Raw genomic sequence first — 27866 nt, forward strand, 5'->3', positions numbered from 1 at the left:
ATAATTTGGTTCACACTGTAGTTAGATGAACAAAAAAGAAATGGTTCTGAAATACTGTAGAAGTATGTCCAGGAATTTCTTCAGAAAGTTGTTTTTTCTGCTTTAAGTAGAGAGTTTACTTTGTTTTTATTCCTGCCTCCAAATGTCTGTTTTCTTATCTTAGAAACTAGAGCTCTAAATTATAAAAATTGTAATTTTATAATAAAATATTATTACCTAAAATAGGAAGTGGCAAAGATAGTTACAGAGAGTTTAAACTATTAGGTTTTATGGGTGCACATAAACTGACAGACCCAATTCATTAAAAATGCATGTCAAGATAATACTGTGTAACAGGTGAGTTGCTATCCTTATTCTGAAAATAATACATGTATAAAACCAAAAGATTCCCATTGGACCTGGCTTCTTATTAGCAGAGTATGGTTTGACATTCAAAATTCTTACAGAATCAAATAAAGTGCTGGGCAATGGTTTCTTTGAGTTCTTTACTTTCAATCTAAGAAAGTATTCATCACATTTCTCTGAACAGTCTATTACAATTTGCCAAGCAAATTATCAACCACAATCACACTGCTACATACACATCCATGGTAACTACAGAACGACTGTCTTGAAGAAGAATCTGCTAAAGTCAGTAATTACGTCTCTTTCACTGCATTCTGCATGCCTCTCTTCTCCTTAGACACCATGCATAGTCTTTTAGTTCATATCATGACTGTATGGACTGAATTATAATCCCTCCCTCCAAATTCATCTGATGAATTCCTAACTCCCAGTGCCTCAATATGTGACCCTATTTGGAGACAGAAACTTTTAAGAGATAGTTTAGTTAAATGAGGTCATCAGTGTAGCCCTAATCCAATATGACTGGTGTCCTTAAAATAAGAGATTAGGACAGAGATACACTAAGAAGGAAAACCATGTGAAGACAAGGGAAAGAAATCCATCTGTAGCCAAGTAGAGAGGTTCAGAAGTAACCAACCCTTGATCTTGGACTTCTAGCTGCCAGAATTGTGAGAAAATGCATTTCTGTTGTTTAAGCCATCCAATCTCTGGTATGTGTTATGGCAACCTGAGCAAACTAATACAACGTTTAAGTACAAAGGAGTGAAAAACTGTCTTATTTTGGAACACGATTTGTTTCTATACTCAGTGTTTGATTTTTTCCAAGAATGCATGTAATTTATGAAGGAAGTCTACAATATTCACATTTTCCAGAAAAGAGGAAAAACAACATGCATGCCAGAGTTTTATATAAAAGCCTTACATGGTGCTAAGAATGAAGGCAAATGTTACACAGTTGCCACTTTTCCATGATACTTATTTTTAAACTTTGAACAAGAATACTGTGCTTAAGTCCTTGTGTAGTACATAAGAAAATTCTATGCCCACAACTGATATGCACAGATTTTAAAAAAGAATTATGGAATTCATAGGTGCCTAGCAAAAATGGTACATCAACCTATATGTTAGAGTCAGTTAGATCTTCAAGTAAAGTTACTAAAGGGAGAAGAAAGAAGCCAATAGGTAACTAATACACTTGACCAGAAGAGGTAAGGAAAAGGTTATTGAAATGACCATTACAATGAGATATTGTTTTACCTAGCAACAATTCCCACCAAGTGACACGTGGATGTAAGCATTCAAACATCTTTTGATTCACCACCCATCATTTCAAAAATTCTGTTTAATGCCGACTTCCTGTGGGGCGCTGGACTAAGTGTTGTGTGAGACAAAACAAAAACAAAAAAATGAAAAAAACAATACAGCCTCTGATTTTGTGTTTCAGATAGTCTAGTAAGCAAACAGAAAGCTGAACAGCCAGTTCTAAAGGAATGGGTACTGTGTTTGTTGAATGCTTCAGAAAGCTGAGGTGACATTGCCCAGTGATTTTGTAAATGTGATAGGGTGTTATGACAATATTGATAATTATCATCTATTCAGACACTTATAATAAACAAGGTACTATGAAAGACATCATCATGGAAAGTGACATTTTTTTGTCACTCGATAGCTTCATGATGTCATTGCTTAAAGTGCCTAACTATGTCATTGCTTAAGTAAAATTAAGATTATTTTATTAGGTTGGTGCAAATGTAATTGCGGTTTAAAAGGTTAAAAATAATTGTGAAAACCGCAATTACTTGTACACCAACCTAATACCATTTAAAAAAACAAAAAACATTTCCCTTATTATTTCTCATGCTAGTTGAGACCAAAAAAGACTATATATCTCTTGATACTAATATTTCAAAATAAAATCCAGACATAATCATTGTGCACAAAAGCACATTATTACTTCAAAATAAATTGCAAACTACATTATAGTAGGTTTCACTTTAAGCAAGATACATTAATAACACAGTACTCTGAGTAGCTGTTTCCTAATAAGAATATTCATAAAACATAGAGAAACTGTTTCAAATAAATGTTTGATGTAAATTGAATGTGATCATAGAACACTCAAATTATTATAACAAAATGATATTAAATGTTTAAGTAAATATTCTCCAGGAAGATCATATGCTAACATTTAAAACAAAACATAATACAACATTTAAGTGTCAAAACAAATAATTTTTGTCCTCTTCAGAATAGCAAATGGAGATACCCAAAGACACATAGCATACATACAAACAAACAAACAAAAATACAGTGCATTTAAGTAATGGAAAGAAGATAACATATTCTTATCGAACAGATTAAAGTATCAGAAACTCCACATTCCCACTGTGTTTTTTTTTAAAAAAAAAACATTCCCTGCTTCGCTTCATTTTCTCAATCTATAAATCTGCTTTTGTGGGAATATCTGTAGGTAATTTTACATATTATTAAGTATATGGTATAGTTTCTGAAGGAGTAAGAACAATCTAAACACACACAAGGAGAAGAAATAGATAACGCGGATAGCTCTATATCTATCAATGAATTGAATTAATAATTAATAACATTTCCCAAAACAAATCACCAGACTGGAATGGTGTCATGGGTGATTTCTACCAAACATTTAAGGAAGAACTGGTATTGATTCTATGCAATCTTTTCCAAAAAATAAAATCAGAGGAACATTACTGAACTCATGCAATGAAGCCAGTATTACTCTAATGCCAAAACTAGATACAAGAAAATAACATTATAGGCCTGCATCTCTCATAAACACTGACACAAAGAAACTTTGATAAAACACTAACATATCAAATTCAACAATGTATCAAAACAATTATACACTGTACCTAAGTGGTATTTATCCTATATACGCAAGCCTGGTTCAACATTAAAAAAAAAATCAATCCTTGTAATAATACCCCATTATCAACAGACTTAAGAAGGAAACTCATATAGTCATATTAATTGACACAGAAAACACAGAAGAAGTATAAGTTTTGGAAAATAATAACTGAAACTCTCTATATCTATAGATGATAGGATTGTCTATATAGAAAAATCCCTAAGAGTTAAAAAAAAAATAAAGCAACTATAGAAAGCTTTCAGGATGTAATGTGTAAAAGCCAGTGCCTGTTAGAAGATGAGTTAAGTCCTGGGGTTCTAGTGCACAGCATAGTGATTATAACAAACATTACTCTATTATACATATTAAAATTGCTAAGAGAGTAGATCTTAAATGCTTTCGCCTCACACACACACAAAATGGTAGTTATGTGATGCAGTGAAGGTGTTAGCCAACTGTACAGTGGTAATCATATTGCAATATATGTCAAATAAACCTGTTGAACACATTATATGTACACAATGTTATGGCAATTATATCCCAATATCGCTAGTAAAATATACTTTATAACATTTTTAAAAAGTCGATTGCTTTCCTCTTCATCAGTAATAAAAAATTAGAAATTGAAATTTTAAAAATACCACTTCTCATAGTATCCAAAGACTAAATACTTAGGTATAAAACTAACAAAATATGTACAAGACATATACATGGAAAACTGCAAATTGCTGATGAATAAAGAATAAAAGGTGATCTAAATACATGGATGTTTTAGCTCTGTCAGCGGACAGGGCCTAAGACACAATGACTGCACTAATAATGAGCACATCTAGTACCCAGATCTTGGGTAGCAACACTGTTACCCAATAAACGAAACTAAGGCTTTTGGAGAAATGTCTGATACTAGGATTTGGCAGAAAATAGGCAAAATGGGCCTGGAGCATCTAATAATGTCAAAAATTAAGTAAGTGCCCAAAACTGAAAAAAACAATGATAAAGATATACCAAAGGTATATAGAGGCCAACTGAAAGAGGTCCCAATGGACAAAGTTAGAAAATTTTGAACAAAATTAATAAAGTCATTTTAGACTACAACCCAAAATACAAAATTCATATCTATGAATACATACTGACATCAATTAATGATTTAAGTGATGTGGAGAGAATAGACAAATATCCCATGCAGAAGAATTCCAAGTAACTCCAAATCTATGTATTCCATTCTGAAGGAAATAGAGCATACCTGTCTATACCTGAAGTGTGGGCAAAGCATAGCGACTTCCTTCCAAAGAGCACAATATTAAAGATAGAAAGAAAAAAAAAAAGAACAAATTTGGAGGGGAGAAAGCTAACAAACGCTTCCACAAGCCAGGTGATCAAGATTAATATCAACAGTGGTTAAAAAAAAAATAAAAAATAACATCAACAGTGGTTAAGTTATTTCGACAGTGTTCAACTTTGATATTATGTGATGAGAATGGCAATTTATCTTTTTGGTCTTCCTCCCAAAAATGCATTACTCCAGTTTAAACACAAGAAAAGCATCTGATAAATCCATTTGAGAGAGAATCTATGGAAAAAATTGACCGGTAAACCTCAAAACTGTCAAGGTCATTAGAAACAAGGAAATTCTGAGAAACTGTCACAACCAAGTATAGCCTAAAGAGACATGACCATTAATATAATGTATCCTGAATGGGATCCTGGAAAAACAACAAAAAAAAGGTGGGACATTAGGGAAAACCTAAGGAAATCTGAATAAATTACAGATTTTAGTTTCTAATAATGTTATCGATTGTGTTTGATTAATTGTGACAAATCTATCTTAGTAATATAATGAGGAACTGGGTTTGGGTTATACAGGAAATCTTCGTACCACGTTTGTAATAATTCTGTAAATATAAAATTGTTCTGAGATTAAGTTTATTAAAATATGCACTAGAAAGATATTTTAATTAGAAAAAATGATTAAACACTTCAGGGCATATTACGTAATATTTTCTTACGTGTGGAAGTAATGTACAGAAAGTAATTCATGAGAAATATGTATTAAAGTAATAAAACTACTCCTTGGTTTTCATGACACTGTTTCCCCTACATTTTTTTCTGCTCATATATCTAATTTTGTTTTCAATCTTTAAATGTAAATGCGACTCAAGATTCCCTCTTTAGCTTCTTTTTTCTATTCTCACTCTACTCAGAAACCTAACTGACTCTCAGATAAAGATTGATAACCTCCAAATCTTCAGCACAGACACCTCTATGGTGCTCTAGATCCCATTTTTTTAATGCTCATAGGCATACCATCTCCATTTCTAAAATTAAATTTATTATTTTCCCTTTAACCTGCCCATATTGTGTTTAATAGCCAACCAACCATTTTGCATGCCACATACTGGAGTCAAAAGTAAAACACTGGGACAAGTAGAAGAATATGGAATACAAAAATGTAAGCAAAGAAAGATTCCCAACAACCACCAAAAATAAATAAAAGACATAAGTGAGCAGATCAAAGAGAGTTTTGTTTCAGGAAAAAAGAAAAAAAGAAATCATGTCAGAGAAATTGATCAATAGAAAGAATTAGAAATGAAAAGATAATTCATGGATAATTAATGTTTCTGAAGTATCAGAACAAATAGAAAAAAATCAAAGATATCAAAGATAGAATAGAAGAGGACTTTCTCAAGCCTAATGCCAAATTAAATAATTGACCGTGTACTTGGTAAAATTGATGGAGGAAGACGCAGACCTAGATCATTTTAGTAAAGAAAAAATATAATTACAATTTTAAAGGACACATCTTACCACTATCAAAATAGAAAAAGTGTGTGTGGGTGGGAGGGAACGTATGGTGTGTGTGTGTGTGTGTGTGTGTGTATCCACATAGGAATAAAAATGGGCTGATCACATTATTTTTCTATAATATGAAAAATTAACAATATCTATAACATTGGGATAAATTAGTTTTTGAATAAAAGGATTTAGGTCCACCATAGACATCCCCAGCAAGCCAACAGAATTAGGACAACCCCAACCATGAGCCAATCAATTAACTGCATTTATCCAAATGCAGATATTGGTTTCAGGTGGTCTGGAGCACATGCCCTTCACTGATCTAGTCTCTCATGTATAAAGGAGGCATGTATATCTGGGAGTTACCTTTTTGTAACTGTGACAGAACCAAGCTTTGGGGATAAAGTTGACATCACAGAAGACAAAGAAGGGAGAGAAGATAACTAGCTCCTTGATGATATTGTTAAAACACAGATTTAATCCTATCCTACTTATATCCATTTTCAGCTATGTGAACCAGTCAATTTTATGATTGTTTAAGCCAGTTTATTTTTCTTTTACAGGACATGGGAAGTATTATAACTGATAGCCTAGCCAAAGTTCTTTATATGTGTAAAGGCAACAAAAATACATCTTACATAATCAAAAATCAAAAGATTATATTATTCTTGAGAAAATTACATAAGACATGCTGTCTAAGAGCTAAATCAAAATTAAGTGTCTACTGATGGATGAATGGATAAAGAAATACCTGTATATAATGGAATATTATTCAGCCTTAAAAAAAAACAAAAAAAACAAAGGAAATCTTGCTGTTTGTGACAGTATGTATGAATTTGGAGGATACTACGCTGAGTAAAATAAACCAGACACAGAAAGACAAATACTATGTGATCTCACTTATATGTGGAATCTGAAAGTCAAACTTAGAAAAACAGAGAGTAGAATGGCGGTTGCCAGAGGCTAGGGGGTAGGGGAAATGGGGAGATATTTCTCAAAGGGTATAAAATATCAGTTATAACATGAATAAGTTCTAGACATATAACATATAGCATGGTAACTATAGTTAATATTAGCACATTTTTCTATTTGAAATTTGCTAGGGTAGTAGATCTTAAGTGTTCTTACTATACACATAAAAAAAGGTAACTATGTGAGGTGATAAAAATGGTAATTAGCTTCATTGAGTGTGATAATCATTATACAACACATACTTATATCTATAATCCATGTATGTATAACTTAAATACATACAAGTTTTAATTTATCAATCATACCTCAATAAAGCTGGAAAAAATAAAAACAAATTTTAAAAGATAACTCAATATAGAGGCCTTTCTTAGTCAAGCTAAACCCCAAACTCTGTATTTGAACTTGGAAATTTTCCCTAAAATATTATACTTCTTTTTCCTATACGGAGAAATAAAGTTGTTATGCTACAGTCTTCATAACCCAATGCTGAACGACCACTTAAAACAATAACATTATATTCTATTCCAATACTTGCTAAAAATGACTAAATTATTTACAAATTTGTGATGCCATGTCAGAGTTACTAGAAGAAAATTCTTTCATTGATTTATTTTTCCATAGGAAAAAATGTTTAGAGCACCGTGATTGATGATAAGTTAGAAAAATCTAACAAAAAGTTTGCAGATGCAGATATTTTCTGAGATAAAACTCTGATTTCTCCATTTAAAATCAAGTTCATAGATATATGCATCTTATAATTATGATTCAAAGTCAACCAATAAAGAATGATCTTAAAGAAGGAGCAACAGCAGTAATTAAAATGTATGTATTGAGCACCAACTCTGCTAAATTAGTAATATGAATTATCTCCTTTAATCCTCACTCCAACCCAAAGAAACACATTTTATTGCATTGAGTTGAACAGTCTCCCCCAAATTCGTGTGCACTTGGTACCTGTGAATGTGTTTTATTTCTAAGTAGGATCTTTGCAGATGTAAGTTTAGGTGAGGTCATACCAAATTAGAATGGACCCTAAATTCAGTGACTGGTGTCCTTATAAGAAGAGGAAACTTTGTCACAGAGACACACATGAAAAATGCTATGGGACGATGGAGGCAGAAATTAGAGTGATGTATCTACAAGACAAGGAAACATGCTGGCATCTAGTGAGATGCCAATAGAAAGTCATGGGACATATTCACCCCTAGAACCTTCCAGAAGGAACCAGTGATGCTCACCCTTTGATTTCTGACTTTGGGCCATCAAAACTGCAGGAGAATACATTTCTGTTATGTTTAAGTAACCCAATTTGTAATTTGTTATGGTAACCCTAGGATTGTAACATGTTATTATCTCCATTATGTAGGATGAGCAACTGAGGTTTAGAGAGGTTAAATATCATTCGAGTAATAGAATAATCGGATTAAATCCAATTTATCTGACACCAGAGCTTATGCTTCTGATCCCTACCTATACTGTGTTTTAGGTAATATTTATTGAGTGTTCATTATATAATGAACATCTATTCTATAAGAGTTCTTTGTGGTATAATCATTGTTTTGCTCTCAAATAATATCTCTTGTAAATTATCCACATTATATCATCAGTGCAAGGAACTAGGTTCATTGCCATGTTTTCTCTCCCCAATCTGGACACTTGTGGTAACACCCTTCCTTCCGACACTTAGCTTGGCTCTCTTCTATTTGGAGACAGCATGGGTGTCAACTCTTTTAGGAAGACTTTCCTGACCAAAGTCTAGTTTAGCATTCTTTCTATGCCCTGCCATAATACAATACACACTTCTAAATAACATAAAAATCTATTGTAATTTGGTTTTATCCATCTCCCAAGACTTTAAAACAAAGGACTATGCTTCCTTCTTTCCACTCTCAGTAACCTACACAGTCTTTGGCATTGAGTAAGCACTACTTAATGAGAACACTGAGTACTCAATTGAGTAGAATATTTAATGTTAAGTAAAGCAGAAGTCTTGAATTTCATAGAAAATATAGATGCTTATAGATTAACTTAACATAACCATGTGAAGTCTGTGGAATATATAGAAATTTAAATACAAGAAGAAACTAGATTCTGGAGAACAGAAAATAATTTTGAGTCATTTCATACTCTCCTTTACAGACTTGAGAATAATATGATAAATGAATAGTTTAATACTCCATTTAAGTGATTTTCTTATTTGGAACATTTATTCCTTTATCATGGTATAAGTATATATTTGTCATCTTGTCTATTCTTACGTTGAAATTTAGTGGGTTGAATTGTCTCCTAAGAAGACATGCTCAAGTCATAACCCCTGGTATTTATGAATGTGGACAAATTTGGAAATAGGGTCATTGCAAAAGTAATTAGTTAAGATAGGGTCATATTGGAATAGGGGTTCCTTAATCCAGCATGACTAGTGTCAGTATAAGAAGAGGAGACGAGACTTAGCAACAGATACACACCAAGGGATCACAGCCATATCAAAACACAAATTCACAGGGAGAATGTCATGTGACAATGGAGGCAGCAAATGTAGTGATGACTTTATAAATTAAGGACCCACCAAGAATTGCTGCCAACTACCAAAAGATAACAAGAAGGCCTGGGACAGAGTGTTCAGAGGGGACATGACCTGCTGACACCTTGAAGACAAATTTCTAATCTCCAGAACTATGAGAGAATACATTTCTGTTAAAGCTACCCAGATTGTGATACTTTATTATAGCAGCCCTAGGAAAATAATACAAGTTTCTTTACCTTGAATGTAAGCACCGTGAATTGTATTATGGTCTCCCTACTTTCTTTCTAAAGCACTTGTTTTGGGTTCATGGACTTTTTAACTTCTTAAATGTTTACAGTTATAATTTGGGGTGGGGGGATCTAAAACAAAGTAATCATGGTAATATCAACTGAATTTGATACCCTAACACATTATTAGGTTCTAATCACGTTTTTGTTAAAACTAGAAGACAAAGATAAAAGTTACTGAAATGGAATGCAGATCTCAGGGAAAAGGCATTGATGGCAAACAGGCTTGCTCTGTCATCTGGCCCGACCTTTCACCACAGCATTCCCCACACCATGAAACATATTATATTTAAAATTTATAACCTTTAGAAGAAGTCTGAAATACTCAACAATGGGAAGGAAAAGCCTGTTACAGTTCTGATGTATCTAGTCTATACTTCTCAAGGCCAGTGTGAAACATAACATATGGAATGCTGATGAGGCTTTAGGGTTAAAATCTCAAGTCTGCTAAAAACATGATTAATATTGCATTAGCCTTTTGGAGTAAAGGTCTAAAATATAATACATTTTTGTTTATAAGCAAAACCAGTGGGACATAAAATTGAACAGATATGCAGGTATAAACCCATAACCTTTAGCTGTCCTCTCAGAGAATGTGGTATCTTTAATCTCACAAATAATAACACTGCGATTAAATGTAACGAGAGCAGATAACAAGAATGTGCACTGCTGCTAGGGACCTTAGCCAAAGTGCAAAGTATGCTGTTTGTCTTGGGAAACTTCTCACCTCTCGGTAAACTCTCTTAATAAGCCCTCAGGCATCCACTGCCCTCAGGCTGCCCTCTGGCTGTCCTAGGTTCTCCTCACCCACCACATGCCCACATCCCCTCCTCACTGAACACCAGCCTTGTGCTTCATCATCAAACTTCCTGTCAGTTCCACTTTTCAATCAAAATTCCACTTTCCTCAGGCTGGCTGATTTTGGCTGGCTCTAAGCAAAATCCTAATCTGATAATCTGATTAAATTAATTCAAAGTAAATTGTAAATGGCCAATAGCCTAAATTTCTGAGAGAAGCTGAGTTCTTGAAATCTAATTTGTGGAATACACGAAGGAGATGTATTGAGCTGGAAACTTTCTGAGTGCCCTTTGTTTATACTCCAATTTCTTCCATTGCCTCATTCCTCCCTTCTTTCCCTCCTTCCCTCTTCCCCTTTCTCCCTCCATCCTTCCTATCTTTCCTTCCTTTCTCTCTCCTTTCCTCCCTCCCTCTCCCCTCTTTCTCTCATTAGTGGATCAGCAATGTGGCACTCCTTTTTGCATGGTTATTTATCCATAAATTGGCTTCCAGAGAGGAATTTAAAAAAGGAAATCACTGTTTTTTCCAAGACAAATGCAACTTCTTCATTCACCAGGTTGGCAATACCTATACTGTTAATAGTCTCCTCTGCTAGTGACTGTTTTCAAATCTGTGATGAAAAAAATATATATTCGACTATGATTCAGGATTATATTTCCCACTTCTTTAAGTTATTAAAGGTAATAATTTAAAACACAAATAGTACATTTGGAAGCATCACAATGAGCTTCTTCTATTATTATTATTTTTTATTATTCAAATACTTGTCACAAACTGCTATTAATGATCAAAACGTCTTTCCCAGAAAATCTTAGACTTCCTTTATAAGAATTTACTGATATTTGTATTAGCCCATCAAATCAAAGTACACCAATATGTATTGTATATTTATTATTACTAATTATTCTTTTAAAATATTCACTAATAAGGAATACTATGGTTTGTATATTTTTATAAACAATCAAAATTGTTTATATTTATTTCATGCTTTTTTGTGCCAGATGCTTTTCTAAGTATTTTGCATACAATAATAATTCATTTAATCCTCAAAACAGTATTATGGATTGCGTACTTTTATATACTTGCTTTTAACAGGTATGGAATGCTAAGACTCGGGGTATTTAAGCAACTTGCTTAGGATCACACAGTAGGTAAATTGTATTCAAAAATCACTGCATGAGTACCTAGGAACATATGTGCCATCCACTTTTACAGATATATATATATACATATTCCTTTTTTGAAAGATAAATTATATACGAATATTGATACTATTTCAAGTTCAGTCCCCAATGGAAGGTATGGGGCCAGTAAGTAAGAGTTAGACTAATGTTTTAAAATTGTCTTGCATGAAAAGCAAATCAATTTCTGAGGGTATCTTAGATTAACGTGGAAGAAAGCTGGTGAACGCCAGGAGAAGGAATAAGAAGCAATGGTATGTCCAGATCACTTCCTTTAAGTCCAGAGTAAGGGCAGGGACATTCAGGTCAGACTTTGGCAAGTTTACAAAAACACCTCTGGTGGTAAAAAGGTAAACTGACTAGATGAAGACAGATGGGAAGTAAAGTCTCCAGAAATCCTAACCAGCAGGTAGAAGAGAAAATGAGGCACCCTAACCACTATGAAATAGGGAGAGGAAAATGACAGATTCTTATCAAAATAAAGCTTTATGCAAGCTAAGAACAGTGCTCAATCCCAATATTATTTCATTTATTTCAACTGAATAAATTGTTTGGACGTTTTCAATAAATACTGCTAAGCAAAATACCACCAAGTATCAGGCTCTGCAAGGGACACAATTCAACAGTAGGTCAATAAATACCACAGCTGACTGCTTTAAATGATAAAAGTCATAACTTCTTAAGACTAAAAAATATAATAATACGGAAGTATATGTGTATAAAACATAAAATAAAAAGGTCTTTCTTTCCTTTCTCTGTCATTCTGTTCCCCTGATATAACTACTAATCTAGGTGTGTTTTCAAGACATTTTCACTCCAAAAACAAATAGATACTCATTCATCTTGTTTTTTGGTGAAACAAATGTATTAAAATTATATTTCTGTATATACAAAATGTGGCTACAAGTTATAGAGTTTTCTTTTCTATAAAAGATCTTACTATACATATTATATTATTCGATTTATTTTATTTCCCCCAAAATAATATATCATGCAAAGCTTTGCCAAGTCAGAATGTACAATCCTAATAAAGTGTTTTCAAAAAGTTATTTAATATTCCACAGTATGGTATCTCATAAGTCATTTAAGTATTCCATAATGTTTTATCTTTTTCCCAAGCTAGATTTTCACACATTTATATACATTACCATATGTATTTAGGGACCTAAGTTACAACTCAAACAGTGTTTTTAATCATGGGAATACTGTATATTTTTTCTCTATTATCTAGAAGAAATAAGATACTGAGGACTTAGAAAAGGCACCTTATCCAATGACTTCTCATACATTTCACACTGTATATTTTGGGGTATAAGGAAGTAGATCTGAGGCCAAATGGCTGTGTTTAAAATACCCTGTAGACCATAGTTAAGTATGTAAAAGTTTAATAAACTCAAATTTCCAGTTTCTCTGGCCAAAAGTTTATGTTCAAGAAATATTAACTAACCATCTTAAAAGTAAATCCTAGATGTTGGGATAGGTGGCTAGGCAAAGCATTCCTCTGAGAATTCTGAGGAAAACTCGCTGAAGGAATCGTCAGTGAGTGGGGTCATCCATGCAACAGCAGCTGTATTTTCATCCATTTTGCTTATCCCCCTTTGGCACTAAAGAAGCCTTTGTGTATGGAGAAATTTTGCAGCTGGGCAGAAGAGACAAGCATCTGGCTGAGAAATAACACCATAACTCAAGAGCAAATTTGGCCTCTGCAAATTTGGCCTTCTACATTGATCTTATTAAATTTCAACTTTGTCTTCTGGAAAAGAGATTCACTAAGCGAAGAAAAAATATTACAAAAACTTCTTCTGGCACAAGGACTAAAGCTAATAGGCTTCAGATATCTTCTAGGTGGGGAACATGTTCACCATCAAATGAGGACGTGGGCTGGCATGGGAAGCCTTCTTGGGATCTTCCAGGATAACCTCCCTTCTCTCCCCACCAAAGAAATTACCAAAATAGCTGCACTATTCCTTTATAGCTGATAGAGTTCATAAACAAACAAAATAAAATTCGTTCTCAATTGGTAGAGACACAGGCTAACCAAGAATTTTTGTTAATAGAGTTCAGTGAAAATAAAATAGGCTGCTGGGATCCCAAAGAATAAGCATGCTCATGAGTGTAAATGGAGGTGGGAGGTAATGTCCACGTTAGCAGGGACAGAAATATCATGCAAGAGGCAGAATGATTTCCAGAGTTTCCAGCTAAGATAAGGAAAAATTACGACTAGGTCAGAACTGGTTTTTCTATCTATATCTGTGAGCGACAACAAACAAACAAATATAAAATAAAATCTGGAGGCAACAGAGATCAATATTCATACAACAGGGGCCAATATCAGTAGAATATTGAAAAAAACACAGGTGTGTTTCAAAAATATACGTTTAGTCATAAGATAAATAAGGTCTATGTAAGGATTTGTAAAGTGACTATAATACAAACAGTTTTATATATTTTTATTTGGAAGAATAACTTTAAATTTGGTTCAAGTTTTAAAGAATGATGAAAGGGAAATTACCCACAAAACCCTTTTGAACGCTTTTTATTTCCCTAAAAACATTTATAACTAAAAAGCAGTCATGAGGGTACAAATTTTACAGCCAACACCACCTGGAATATTAATAAAAATATATATATACAAAACCTCTTCACTTCCTTCAAAATTTTCATTTTAATGACATCTGTTCTAAATTTGAAACATGTTAGATGAAAACTTTTCATGTCATCAAGATCTTTGAAAAATGGATAAAATACATTGATCATCTCCACAAATAAAGGGAATATACACACAATATATTGCATATAATTTCAGAGCGATCACTGATTATCTTGCAAAATGCTTACTCTTTGATCCCAATTTAAGGAGCTCTAATCTAAAAGAAAGGACCTAACTAAATAAAATGGGACCTACTAATGGTTTCTGAAATTTTACTAGTAGAAGAAAAGTACAGTTTTTGCCACCATGTCACCGTAAACATGCAGCATTTGCTTGGGCACTGGATGGGTTGAGATGGTGGTAGGGATGGGCATAGTACAGAGCTAGCAGCATGTCTCTCTCTACCTGTGCTCCAGAAATGACTCTAGAACCCTCTTCCCTTATATTTCCTTTGCTCTTTCAACTGTCTCTCACTCATTCTTGGAGAAGTCCTACAGAGGGTCTTCTGAATAGGACAAGAGAGAAGGAACCTTACCCAATATATTTCTAATATCATTATGGAAAACACAGCAAGGAAACAACCCGAGATACTGGAGGTGTTCATAAACTAAGTAAAACTAACTTGTTTTTGTAAACTAGTTTTCAAAAAAAAGCTCTTTGAGCATCCAGATATACTTAACTGTTGCATGTCTATTTTGAATAGTTTGAATAACTTAAAGTAAAAATCAAATTTTAAGAAACTGTAAAGTCTTTGCTTTCTATTTTATAAACCACTATTATAATCCCAAATGCCATTTTAAGAAACTCTGTTGCTCTAGGCGCACAAATATGTATGTCCTAGTCATATGAGCAATCTTGAACTCTCCCTGATTAAAATCCAGAGTTAAAATTACCTGCCATGAGTAATAACCAAGTGTCCTTTTACACAAAGTTTGTCAAAATAATCTTATAGAAGTGGACAAAGTTTGACTCAACTGTGGTCACATTTCACTACTGCTTGTAATAGTGACTACCTTAATTATTCACTTTCTATGTATGCAACTCACAAATGATAACTACACAAGTTTAGAAATTTGGCCACACTGGTCTATTTGCAAGTCACTTACCATATTATGTATTTCATTCTCCTCTGTGTTCAGTCTTGACATCAAGAGTTTTCTTTATCTCAGAAGCAGTAACAAGGTCCTGAAAAGCATTTTTATATTACAAAAGATTGCACTTATGAATATGTGTACAAATATTTCTCCAAATAATGGTCTATTATTTTTAAACTACTTTCAAAATTTATGAACAGGTTTAGCTCCAGAAACAATCAGCAAATTAGTACATTGTCTCTAAGAACACTAGATTTTTTTTATTGAATGCTGTCAAGACATCAAAATGTGTGGAATCACCTTGAAAAAGTGTTAAATTAGCATTTATTCTTTTGTCCCTAGGCTAATAGCTGGGTGTTGTTGTTTTTTAAAGCACCTATTTGAGGTGCTAAGAGGTCCTCATTAGATCAATTAAACAACCACAGCATTAAGTTTCAGAAATGAAGTGTCAGAAGAGATACCTTTTGATCTGTAGATCACTACTGGAGCAACAATAAATTACAAATAATGTGATTATGTTTCCTGCCTTAGCATACTGGGTTTGATAAAAACTGTTTTATTTTAGGAACAGTGTAACATTATCATTCCTGGGAGGAGCATGCTGTTTGCATGGCTAACTAAACAAAACAAAACAACTCAAATAACCATAAGAACAACAAGGACAAACCAGGGGTGATTCATTTGAAGTCAGTTCAACAAATCAGTATGCAAGTATTTTACTGGACTAGATTAAGAGGGCCACAAGGATTACTTGGGAGATTTATAATCCAATGAGGAAAGCAAGACACATATGACTACAACTAGTGGTAAAATATGAAACAATGACATTAATTACAAACATAAAAGTCTTTTAATTATTTTTAAGTTGACCAAGGTAGGCATCATTTGATGCTTGAGGTATTATTTGAACTGTACCTAAATGAAAAATCAGCATGTAAAAACATGGAAAGAGAGAGGGAGAATAATCCAGATTAAGAGAGCAGTACCGTATTTCCCTGAAAATAAGACCTAGACAAACCATCAGCTCTAATGCGTCTTTTGGAGCAAAAATTAATATAAGACCCAGTCTTATTTTAATATAAGACCGGGTATAATATAATATAATATAATGTAATATAATATAATATAATATAATATAATATAATATAATATAATACTGGGTATAAATTAATCTAATCTAATCTAATCTAATACTGGGTGTAAATTAATATAATATAATATAATATAATATAATATAATATAATATAATACAATATAATATAAAATATAATATGATATAACATAATATAATACCGGGTCTTATATACTATAATATAATATAGTGTAATATAATATTATATAATACCAGGCCTATATTAATTTTTGCTCCAAAATATGCATTAGGGTTGATGGTCTGCTAGGTCTTATTTTCAGGGAAACACGGTATGGGTTAGGAGACAGAGGACAGAGTATGTGATGGGTAACTTAATGAGTATATTTAACACAACTCAAGTCTGGAAGTGGGGGTAGGAAAAATAAGAAGTTCAAGTTCAAGGGGGAATTAATAATTTTAGTTTGATGATTAATTGAGTTTGAAGTACCCATGAGAAACTCAGGATGTATATCCAAATTAGAGGTAAAGATCGAATCACATGCACAAAAGGTGATAACTGAAACTTTGGGAGCCTTTGAGGCTCCCCAAGAGAACTGAGGATTTGAAACAGCTCAGAGTGTATACATGTTATGGTTAGAGAAGAAACCTATGGAATGTCTATACATATTCAAATACAAGTTAGAGAAAATGAGAATGAGAAGAAACATTCTGGGAAGCAGCAGAACCAACAAAAGAATGTATCTCAGATATTAAGAGTAGGTAAATGTTTCATGAAAGAAGAGAGTGCCCAGTATTGTCAAATGATGCCCACGAGTAGCAGATTAGGTATTAGAAAGTCATTTGCACTCTCTGAGTGAGCAGTTTCAATGAAGTGTTGGGGGAGAAAATCTAGATTGCAGATGGGGTGGGGTAATTAACTGGTCAATGCAGAAAATGGTCAAAATGAGTGGAGAAGTTATGGGAAAACCAGGGTGGGGAAAGTTTTCCAGAGAGAACGGCATATTAGAAAATGCGATGGATCCATCCATGTTATCGCAAATGGCAGTATTTCATCTTTTCTTATGGCAGAGTAGTATTCCATTGTGTGTATACACCACATCTTCTTTATCCAATCATATTTCCAAGGACACTTTGGTTGTTTCCGTGTCTTGGCCACCGTACATAATGCTGCAATGAACACTGGAGTATGTATATATATATATATATATATATATATATATATATATATATATATATATGCACACACACATCTTTACGGATAAATGTTTTCAAATTTTTTTGGTATATACCTAGGAGAGGGATTACTGGGTCACATGGTAATTCTATTCTTAATTTTTTCGAGGAACCTCCACAATGCCTTCCATAGCAGATGCACCAATCTGCATTCCCCCCAACAGTGTATGAGGGTTCCTTTTTTTCCATAGCCTCTCCAAAACTTATTATTTATCTTGTTGATGATAGTCATTCTAACATGTGTGAGGTGATATATTGTGGTTTTGATTTGCATTTCCCTAATAGCTAGTGAAGTTGAGCGTTTTTTCATATATCTGTTGGCCGTTTGTATATCTGTGACAACATGGATGGATCTTAAGATTATTATGCTAATTAACCATAAGTCAGACAGAAAAAGTAGAGAACCGTGTGACTTCACTCATATGTGGGATATAAAACTGAAAGCAACAAATGAACAAGAAGACAAAGAAATAAAGAAACAAAAACTCATAGACACAGACAACAGTTTTGTGGTTACCAGAGGGTAAGGGGGGGACGGTGTGGTAGAAGAGGGTAAAGCGGGTCAAACATATGGTGATGGAAGGAGAACTGACTCTGGGTGGCGAGCACACAATGTGATATATATATATATATATATATATATATATATATATATATATATATATACACACACACACATACACACAGAAAATGGAGAGGAAAACAAATACATCAAAAAAATTGTATCATTCTCAATTTAAAAGTAGTGTATTCTAAATTTGTTATCTCTGTGATATTCATTGAAGAGGTATACCAATCAAGCATAAGATTTCCCACCCAGGGCAATGAGTAGATCATTTTGAACCATTAAATTTCAACATCTTAAGTTGTCTGATACTACCTACTACTGATTACTAAGAAAGAAAATATGTAATGTGTGTGATTTAAGAAAATACTTTAATATTTAAAAAAGTATTTTTTTTTTACCAAGTGCATATTCATGTCAACAGAGATTTACTGAGCTTTGAAACACAATCTCATAAATCTTTCAAAGAAATGATATAGGACAAAATATCCGCAAAGAAGAAATATAAAACATTTTCTGACTTTAAAAAAAAACTCTAAAATATCTGCTCTTACTACATGGTAAGTAAGGCTATATGATTCAACAAAGCATTTTGAAAAATACATTTTTGCCACCTAAACCGTCCTCACATATATTCCTAAAACTATGAATATATTTCTCAAAGGATATAATCATGTATATACATCAGACAATATAAAACTGACATTCTACAAAATAATTGACCAGTGATCTTTATAAGTGTCAAGGTCATGACAGACAAAGACAAAGAAAAAGTCAGATTAGAGGAAACTAAGGTGATTTAAAGTTTGGATCCTGGATGTAAAGGAACCTTAGTGAGACAAAGAAACTTGACTAGGTCTATAGAGTAGTTAATAGAATTGCTTCACTGTTAATTTCCTGATTTTCAAAATTATACCCTAGTTATACAAGATGTCAACATTTGGGGAAGCTGGTTGAAAACCATAAGGGAATTTCTGTAATTTTTTCAAACTCTTTGCAAATCTGAAATTATCTAAAAGTAAATAGTTAAAAATGAAAGATTTCTAAATTAGAAAAATAAATGGGTGAAGAACCATATCTGGAGGGAATAAGAGACCAACATTTGACTATGTAGTTGTACGTATCATAGTGCTTTTTAAATTTTTAAAACAAATTTCAACCAGCTGAAAAGTGGCCAGAACCAAGTGATAAAAAGGCAACAGATCAAAAATGCCTGGGTTCTAAAGAAAGAAATTCCTTGTCTACATGTAAAATATCCCATGTGTATCTCAGTAAATAAGCTAATCAATAGAAACTCAGAATGTGATTTTTCAATCTGGTTTTCATGTGAATTTCCCAGTGTAAAAAAATATGATAAAGACCAATTTAGAAGTTGCCGAGACATTCAGTTTTGAGTGTCAAGATATTCAAAACACATTATTTACCATAAGCAATATGGTCTTTGGTTATGAAAAGTACCTCATCACCGTTGGTGGACTATTATACTGTATATAATAACTATATTTCATAGAATGTCTTATAACAAAGAGGCAAGCAAAGTCCTGTTGAAATACAGAGAAAGGAAGAATCATTTGGGTTACCTCACAGAGGCCGGGACAAATACCTGTCCACCATGTAGAAAATGAGGGAAGGTATTAGGTAGAGGCAAGGTCATTTGAAAGTGACAGAGGATTCTGATGGATAGTGATTGAGTCATAAAGGAGAAAAGCATTTAGGGGAAAAGAAAAAAAAAAAAAAAAAAAAAACCTAAGCAAAGTCATGGGATAGAAAATGGTGGGGTTGTTTTGATTACCCAATTCAAATGAGAGGTGGAGGAGCTCTAGGGTCAGAATTTCATTGAGTAATAAGATAGGAACAAAACAGTTTTGGGCTTAAAGAGCCTTGGAGCTCCCCCCAAATTATGTGTCACAGGTAAATACTAAACCCTCTCACATTTAAGACTAATTCTATTAAATGCTGCTCCATACACTTCTCATCCTAAATTCAGCATATTTTCATAGAACCCAAAGTATGAAATATACATTTTAGTTGCCTGCTCCAAAGTAGTAGTGATAAATTCCAATGATATTCTAAGTGCCTTGTTTTGTAAGTAGCCAATTACTATTCACTGCCAGCATCTAAAAGATCGATAATTCAGATTACCCTCCAGGATCATACACCTGGCAGCAATCTGCGCACTGTGATTTTACAAAACTAGAAACTTCTTTGTTAATTGGATATGGATTTCATTCTAGCAGCAATCACTAAGGTATTTTAGCAGCATTGTCCTTCAGGAAAAACTAGTCCAGAATATGTTAATTGATCTGATGTAAAAAAAATAGTTCCTTAGCAAATAAATTTGGTAAACATTGGATTAAGGAAGGTTAAGGAGGATTCTTTGCTGCAGGAGTTATCAGAATCCTGAAAACGCTAATGAGAACTATGGTATTTAACAAGGAAGGAGACACTATCCATTGTTACACAAATCTAATGGAATCTAGTGATGCTAGTCTCCCAGAGAACACACACTTGAAAGCTGAACGAGATGCATCTCTGTTTCACCTTATTTTAAGTCTATCACACATTATTAGATGGAACGGCTTAACCAAAGATCTACAAGGGAAGAAGAATGTCTCCAAAACAACTTGATTTCTACATGACTGTAGTTAATGTAACTTCATTCTTATTTTCACTTAATGCTATCAGGAAAATTTCTCTCCTTAGCATAATTTCTCTTCCTTTAAAATTGATAGTAGTGGGGAAAAATTCATGCACTGATATGTCCTTTTCTGCCAACATCTCTAAGGGGAAAGCTATTTTTTTTTTAATGAGAAACCTGAAATTTATTCATCTTATAACATCGTTAAATCATTTGAAATGATCACTTAAATGATGATGTTGACACTAAAATAAGAGAAACACTGTAATAGAAAACCAGGAAAGTTAGATAAATTTCAAAGAAATTAAGGTATAAGAAGTGGGAGAGCAGTTTGATAATATTTGTATACTTCACAGATCTCTAAATCCTGCTACAAGCTAGCCATCATGGTACATCCATGAAATATGACTATGTAATGTCAACACTTTGAAGTTAGTTCATAATTTCAGGTATTTGGATCTGAAAAAGAGTGGTGATTTCTATGCAGATCATATGCATATAATGGTTCTATAGCTTGAGAAGTGAAAGCATGTGAATGTCCAACACTAGCGTTGCATCAGCAGGAAGGATGACACTCGACAAAGACCATTGTGTCAAACTTCATTTCACAACACCCATGTATAGTCATCAGATTGTTACAGAGAATTACATACTTTGTAATAGAGATTGAGGTTGGAGCTATGTATTATATATGACATTATATTTCTTTTTTTTTTTAAGTTTTATCATAAAGTTAAATTATGGTTCAGAAAAATTGAGTAAATAACTTTCTCTGAAAAAATACATTGACTCTGTGTAGACTGCAGTTATTTTGGGGGGAGACTGGTAAGTGAAATCACCCTATTTTTAATTCTGAAAATGGCAAAAAAGTCCCATTTCCAGTCTGATTATATAGACGCATGTGCCCCAAATGGCTGAGAATAAATACAAGACAGGCAAAAGCTGTAAAGCGAGGGCATGCTATAGGCTCTAAGAGAAAATCTCACAAATACCCAAAATGGTGACAAGGAAATTTTGGCTGGAATTTGGAATTCTTTTCAGTCTTCTTTGTCTTCTGCTCCATGTTTAAAGATGTGCATGAACTCAATGTAATTGAAATTTCCCTTTTTGTCAATAGGTGCTTCTCTTTACAGCTCATCCACTTCTTGTGTAAACCGATCTCCCATTGTTGTCAGCAGCTCTCTCAGGTAATCTTCCTGAATGCTGCCAGTTGCCTCTTCATCAAAGCAAGCAAAAGCATTTCTGATGACATCTTCTGGATCTGTGCCATTTAACTTCTCACCAAACATCATGAGGAACATGGTGAAATTTATGGGACCTGAAGCCTCATTCATCATGGTGTCTTGATACTCATCGGTTGGATTTTTCCCCAGGGAGGCAAGCACATCTTTTTCAAGATTTGCATGCAAATCGTCCTTGTCAATGAAACCATCTCTCTTTTGATCAATTGCATTAAAGTCCTCTTTGAACTCCTGAATCTAGTCAAACATGGCGAACACATTGGATGTTGTGCTCTGGGGGCATTTCTTGGTGGTCTTGGTCTTTGCCCTGTTGCTCCACATGGTGGCAAGAATCCCAGTACTTCAGGGACCATCTTTCTGCCCTCGCTGCTGCTATCACAACCCCACTACACCCAGAGCTGCCATTATATTTCTTAATGATACATATGTTAACTAAGGCGTTTTGGCACTTTCAACAGCCATTTACATAATCTAATTATTTTTGGTTTGCAGCCACAATTAACAAAAACTAAGATTATCCTTCCTCACATATATGATCAGAATCATCACACATATGGAACACACTAAAACCCTTTGAAAGAAAGCATAATGTATATTTTAACACAACTTTTTGTTTTGGGGGTTTATAAGTATTAAAAACAGTCTTTCATAATAGTTCTATAATCAGGTCCTCCGACAGAAATAATAATTTACTTAATTGGGATAGCCCCCTCTCTCTAGAAAGTGAAATGTTTTGGGAATATCTGAGTCTTGAGGCAAATGCTGGATTTGATTGTTCTTGCTCCTAATAAGAATACATCTAATGTCACCCAAATTCTCTCCATGTTGCTACTATATTTTTCCCTCATCATTTTAGTTTATCTTCCCTCTCCACTATACTAAGCAAACTCATGAGACAGAAATATTATTTGTCATAGTATTTAGAAAAAGCCTTCAGTAAATGTTTGATGCTAAGAATGGAATGGTATTTCATTTCAAAAATACTGGAGTTCATATATATATATATATATATATGATAATATTATTTAGAATACAGAAATAACAGGATTGCTAAAACAAAGACAGGTCTTTCTTTTCCAAGTAATGGGTGTTTGCTTCTTGCTCCTTATTCTCTTCCTTGTCAGTTAAGTGCAAACCTTGCGTAGGCAGCCACTTCTAGGGAAGGAAACAGTCTTCTTTTCCTCTTGCCTGGAATATTCTTCTCTCAGCCACACACATGGCTAGTCCCTCAGGTCTCCCAAGTTGTTACTCAAGAGTTACTTCTCAGTGAGGCCCTCATTGGCTACCCTATCTATAATTTTTATCCTCACCTACACCCCTCTTCCTGCTTTATTTTTTTCTTTTTTATTATTTTTCAGTATTTAACACATTGTATATTTTACCTATATTTTACTTATATTGTTACCCACTTCTATCACTAAAATGCAGACTTTCCGATGTCAGGGAGTTTTGTCTCTTGCTTTCAGTTTTGCATTGCCAGTACCCAGGAGAGTACATGGCACATAATAGGTGCTCAATAAATTGAAGAAATGACTCACTACTATTATAAAAAAATATCTTCCATATACACAGGTAATTCTTCTAGTTGGTGCATTTTGTTAAATAATTATCTTCTCAAAACCATTTAATAGTTGAACAGCAATGATTAAATTATGACATAGCAGATGATGGAATATTGGGAAATCAATAAAATGTTATATGTAATATGATGAGCAAATACTCATGTAAAATGTAAGAACAAGTTAAAACACACCTTAAAAATAGTAAAAAAAATGCATATTGAATGGACATATTAACAGTCTATATCTTTGGTATGCCTCTCTGAATTTTACAGCATGGACTCATTTTTTTTCCCCTAATCTTACTTCTCTATAAGCCCCAATGAGCACACTCACATTTCATTGTTTATCCAGGTTTTATAATAATTTGCTATTATTTTGTGGTTCTTGTCTCTCCAACTTGGTTGTAAGCTCTGAGAAGGCAAGATCATGTTTTGGACAGCAGTGATCCTACAGCATCTAACTCAGTAATCCATGCATGACCAACCCTTATGACATAAGTGTGAACTGATTGGTTGATTAATTCACATATGGTGTCATATTTGGAATCTGCAGGTACGGGATTTGTATATGGTATGATTCTATATACAGTATCTGCAGATGCAGAAATAGGTTTCTGCCCCCTTAAGGTTAATCAGCTATTTAGGATGACACTAAGATAACAAGCAAAAACATTAGCATAGTAAAATTAGCATTCTACATTCACATGTCATTTAGGGTATCGTGAGCAGTTCTAATTTAAAAGTTGAAAGTAAAGTCATATTTACAGAAAGGATGAACATCTATGAAACAAAATGCACTATCTTTTGAGGAATTTTCTGAAGTTTAATTTTTTTTAATACATAAAATGACAAAAATTAGGAAGAAATGATATTCAACATTATTAATCTTTGCATGATACTGCAATATATTTAAGCAGGACTTCAATGTCCAAACTTTTAGTTGTTTTTTGATTATAATTAAGTCTGTAATAAATGTACTCTAGATTTCTTTGTAATAAATGTAGCTAGATTTCTTTGCAGTGGTGATATGAAAAAAAATAATGTAGATATTTTCACTTAAAATAAGGCTTGAAAGGAAGATGATCATTACTACCTTGACTGTCTCAATCCATATACTCTGAGGCTTGTTCCAAATTTGGAACTCACATTTATAGATTAATATTAGACTTGTACAAGAAATTTTCATGGTACTACTAAGTTTGAACATTTCTTCATTCATAAATTTTTTCTCACAATTTTTTATTGAGAGCCTTCCATTCTTAGGTTTTCAGAAAGCCAATGAGACAGCACTTGGGATGTCTGGGGTACAGCTTAAACATGTGATTATATTAGATTCCTAAGAGCATTTTGATTTTTTACAGGGTGTAAAAATCCCTGCAGTGATTAAAATATATGAAATTCAATATATCCTTCCAACAAATGACAAGTAACCATTACCAAAGGCACACGTCTTTCTCCTACATAAAATTTTGTGAAGTTTAATCCTCAAATAGCAAGAACATGTACAGTAAGTCCTCACAACGTCATTGATAGGTTCTTGGAAACTGCATAAGTGAATCAATATATAATGGAACCAATTTCACCATAGGCTAATTGATATAAATAAAGAGTTAAATCCCTAGGCATATTTCTGGTCACAAAAACACCAAACTTCTAAATAAAGACCCCAAACACTTCTAATATCAAACATTAAAATAAATGTGAGCTATATGTACATTTAAGAAAGAAGAATGAAAACAAGTAAGAGAATTCTTTTCCAACCCGCTTATTCCAGTTCATGGTCACAGGTGGCCAGAGCCTCTCTGGGCAGCTCAGGGCACAAAGCAAAACCCACCCTGGATAGGACTCCCTCCAATTGCGCACACACACACACACACACACACACACACACACACACACACTTACTCTGACTGGGACAATTCAGACACTTCAGTTCACCTAATGTGCACACCTTTAGATGTGTGGTGCTGGAAGAAAACCCATGCAGACATGGGGAGAAACGTGCAAAATCCACAAAGACAGTGTGGCCCTGGCTGGGAATCATTTATTTTTTCTCATCAATGTTATAATGTCATGACAGTATTCAAGGACTGTACTTCCGGCTCCTTGAAATAATGATATTTGATATGCTGTGTTTGAAATGGCATTACAGTGATCTTGAAATGGCTGTCTTTTCCCCCTTTCATTCCAAAACAGTCTCAACCAATTAAATTCACAATCAGAAGGAATTAAAGTTACTTTCAAAAAGCATCTCCTTAGAAAAAAGTTTTTGAAAATAATCTCAATTATAGTGCAGGGCCACAGTATTCTGACAACCCAAGTCAGAAGCTGAACTAAAATGGTAAACACACTTATCAGTAGTGAAAAGTTCATACCAAAGTATAAAAGAGAAACTTGTATTAAGGCTACTTTTAAGCATGACTAATTTGAGAAGAGTTATGACAATTTAAAATATGTAAACCATCTTGAATGTTATTCAAGCAATAAATACCAAGTATTTAGACATTAAATGATTTGAAATGCTCAGCGTTTTAACTGGTGTGTTTAAAATGTTCTCTTTTTAATTAAGGAATGTGTTTTTAAAGGCTAATAGTAGAATTAATGGAATTACATTAAGTTTTATGGCATTTTTAAAAATGTAATATCCACAGATATAATTTCATTTAATGCAAGTTTACTTTTATATCTTTAATAGATCATATTTGGGTCAACTTTCAACATAAAAAAAATCAAGTCAAACAGCAAAAACATTAGTGTATCTAAAAGAAAATCTGAAAACATTTATCTGCAAAGATGTGTGCACTCCTGTCTTCATTGCACCGTTATTCATGGTGGCCAACTCATGGAAACAACCAAAGTGTCCTTCAATAGATAATTGAATAAAGAAAATGTGGTATACACAGATAGATAGATAGATAGATAGATAGATAGATAGATAGATAGATAGATAGATAGATAGATCTATATCTATATATGTCAATATATAGATATATATATTACAATGGAATATTACTTGGCCATAAGAAAAGATAAATATGGCGAACACAATATGCAACAACATGGATGGATCTTGAGATTATCATGCTAAGCGTAATAAGTCAGAAAAAGTCGAGAACCATATTATTTCACTCATATGTGGGATATAAAACTGAAAGCAACAAATGAACAATACAAACAAAGAAAAACCCATAGATACAGCTAACAGTTTAGTGGTTACCAGAGAAAGGGGGACAAAGGGGTAGAAGAGAATAAATAGGGTCAAATATGGTGATAAATAACTGACTCTGAGTAGTGAACATGCAATGCAATATATAGATGATGTATTATAGAAGCGTACACTTGAAACCTATCTAATTTTACCACCCAATATCACTCCTATAAATTTAATTAAAAAATAACTAAATAAAAGATAATTATTAAGAAACCAAGCAAATAAAAACAGCCAGAATAATTTCACAAAAGTGGAATTCTTTGAAATGCTACTTGAAAAGTCAACAATTAAAAAATAAGAAAGGAAAGAAAGAAAAGATAAAGAAAGAAAGAAGGGGGGAAAACAAGTAAGAAAACAAAGAGGATAAAAATGTACCTCCATGTAACACTAATACGTATTATTAAAAGTGTATCCCAGCCATTAAGTATAGAACAGGTCTATGTGTAAGGTGATGTAAATGTGTAAGGTTAATGGTAAAATAGAAAGGTACTTTGTGAAAATCTCATGTATAAACAATTACTTGGAAGCTACCTGTGTCATGAAAAGAGTAGGTATTTTAGGGGAAGAAGGTGAGGTTAAATAGGAAAATGTCAAATTTTAGATTGTATGCTCATATTCTGGAGACAATAATACATCTGTTCTAGATAAATTTGTTCTAATTCTAGGTAGAACTCAATTTAGAGAAACTTGTTTTGATACCAAAAGTCCTTGTTCTTGTCCTAATCATAAAGGCAGCATTTGTAATCACACGTTTTAAAACAGATTCAATAAAAACAACTTTTAGTTCCATTCCAAA

The 27866-nt window shown here is 33.3% G+C and overlaps 1 protein-coding gene and 1 pseudogene across 34 annotated transcripts in view; both read right to left on the bottom strand.

Annotated features, from left to right (window-relative positions):
• Positions 1-27866, bottom strand: part of LOC109447544 (uncharacterized) — a 661414-nt gene that overhangs the window by 301326 nt on the left and 332222 nt on the right. For 27 of the 34 annotated variants that reach the window (XR_012494213.2, XR_012494211.2, XM_088794093.1 and 24 more), the window contains one exon: positions 15541-15619. The exons of the other annotated variants lie outside the window; for them this stretch is intronic. The gene's annotated coding sequence lies outside the window, so the exon portion shown is untranslated. The remainder of the gene's footprint in view (positions 1-15540; positions 15620-27866) is intronic. 34 annotated transcript variants of the gene reach the window in all.
• On the bottom strand, positions 22095-22619 carry LOC109447498 (myosin regulatory light polypeptide 9 pseudogene; annotated as a pseudogene).

Source organism: Rhinolophus sinicus, chromosome 17, assembly GCF_057876585.1.
Source record: "Rhinolophus sinicus isolate RSI-liver-muscle chromosome 17, RSI-T2T, whole genome shotgun sequence".
Lineage (NCBI taxonomy): Eukaryota > Metazoa > Chordata > Mammalia > Chiroptera > Rhinolophidae > Rhinolophus > Rhinolophus sinicus.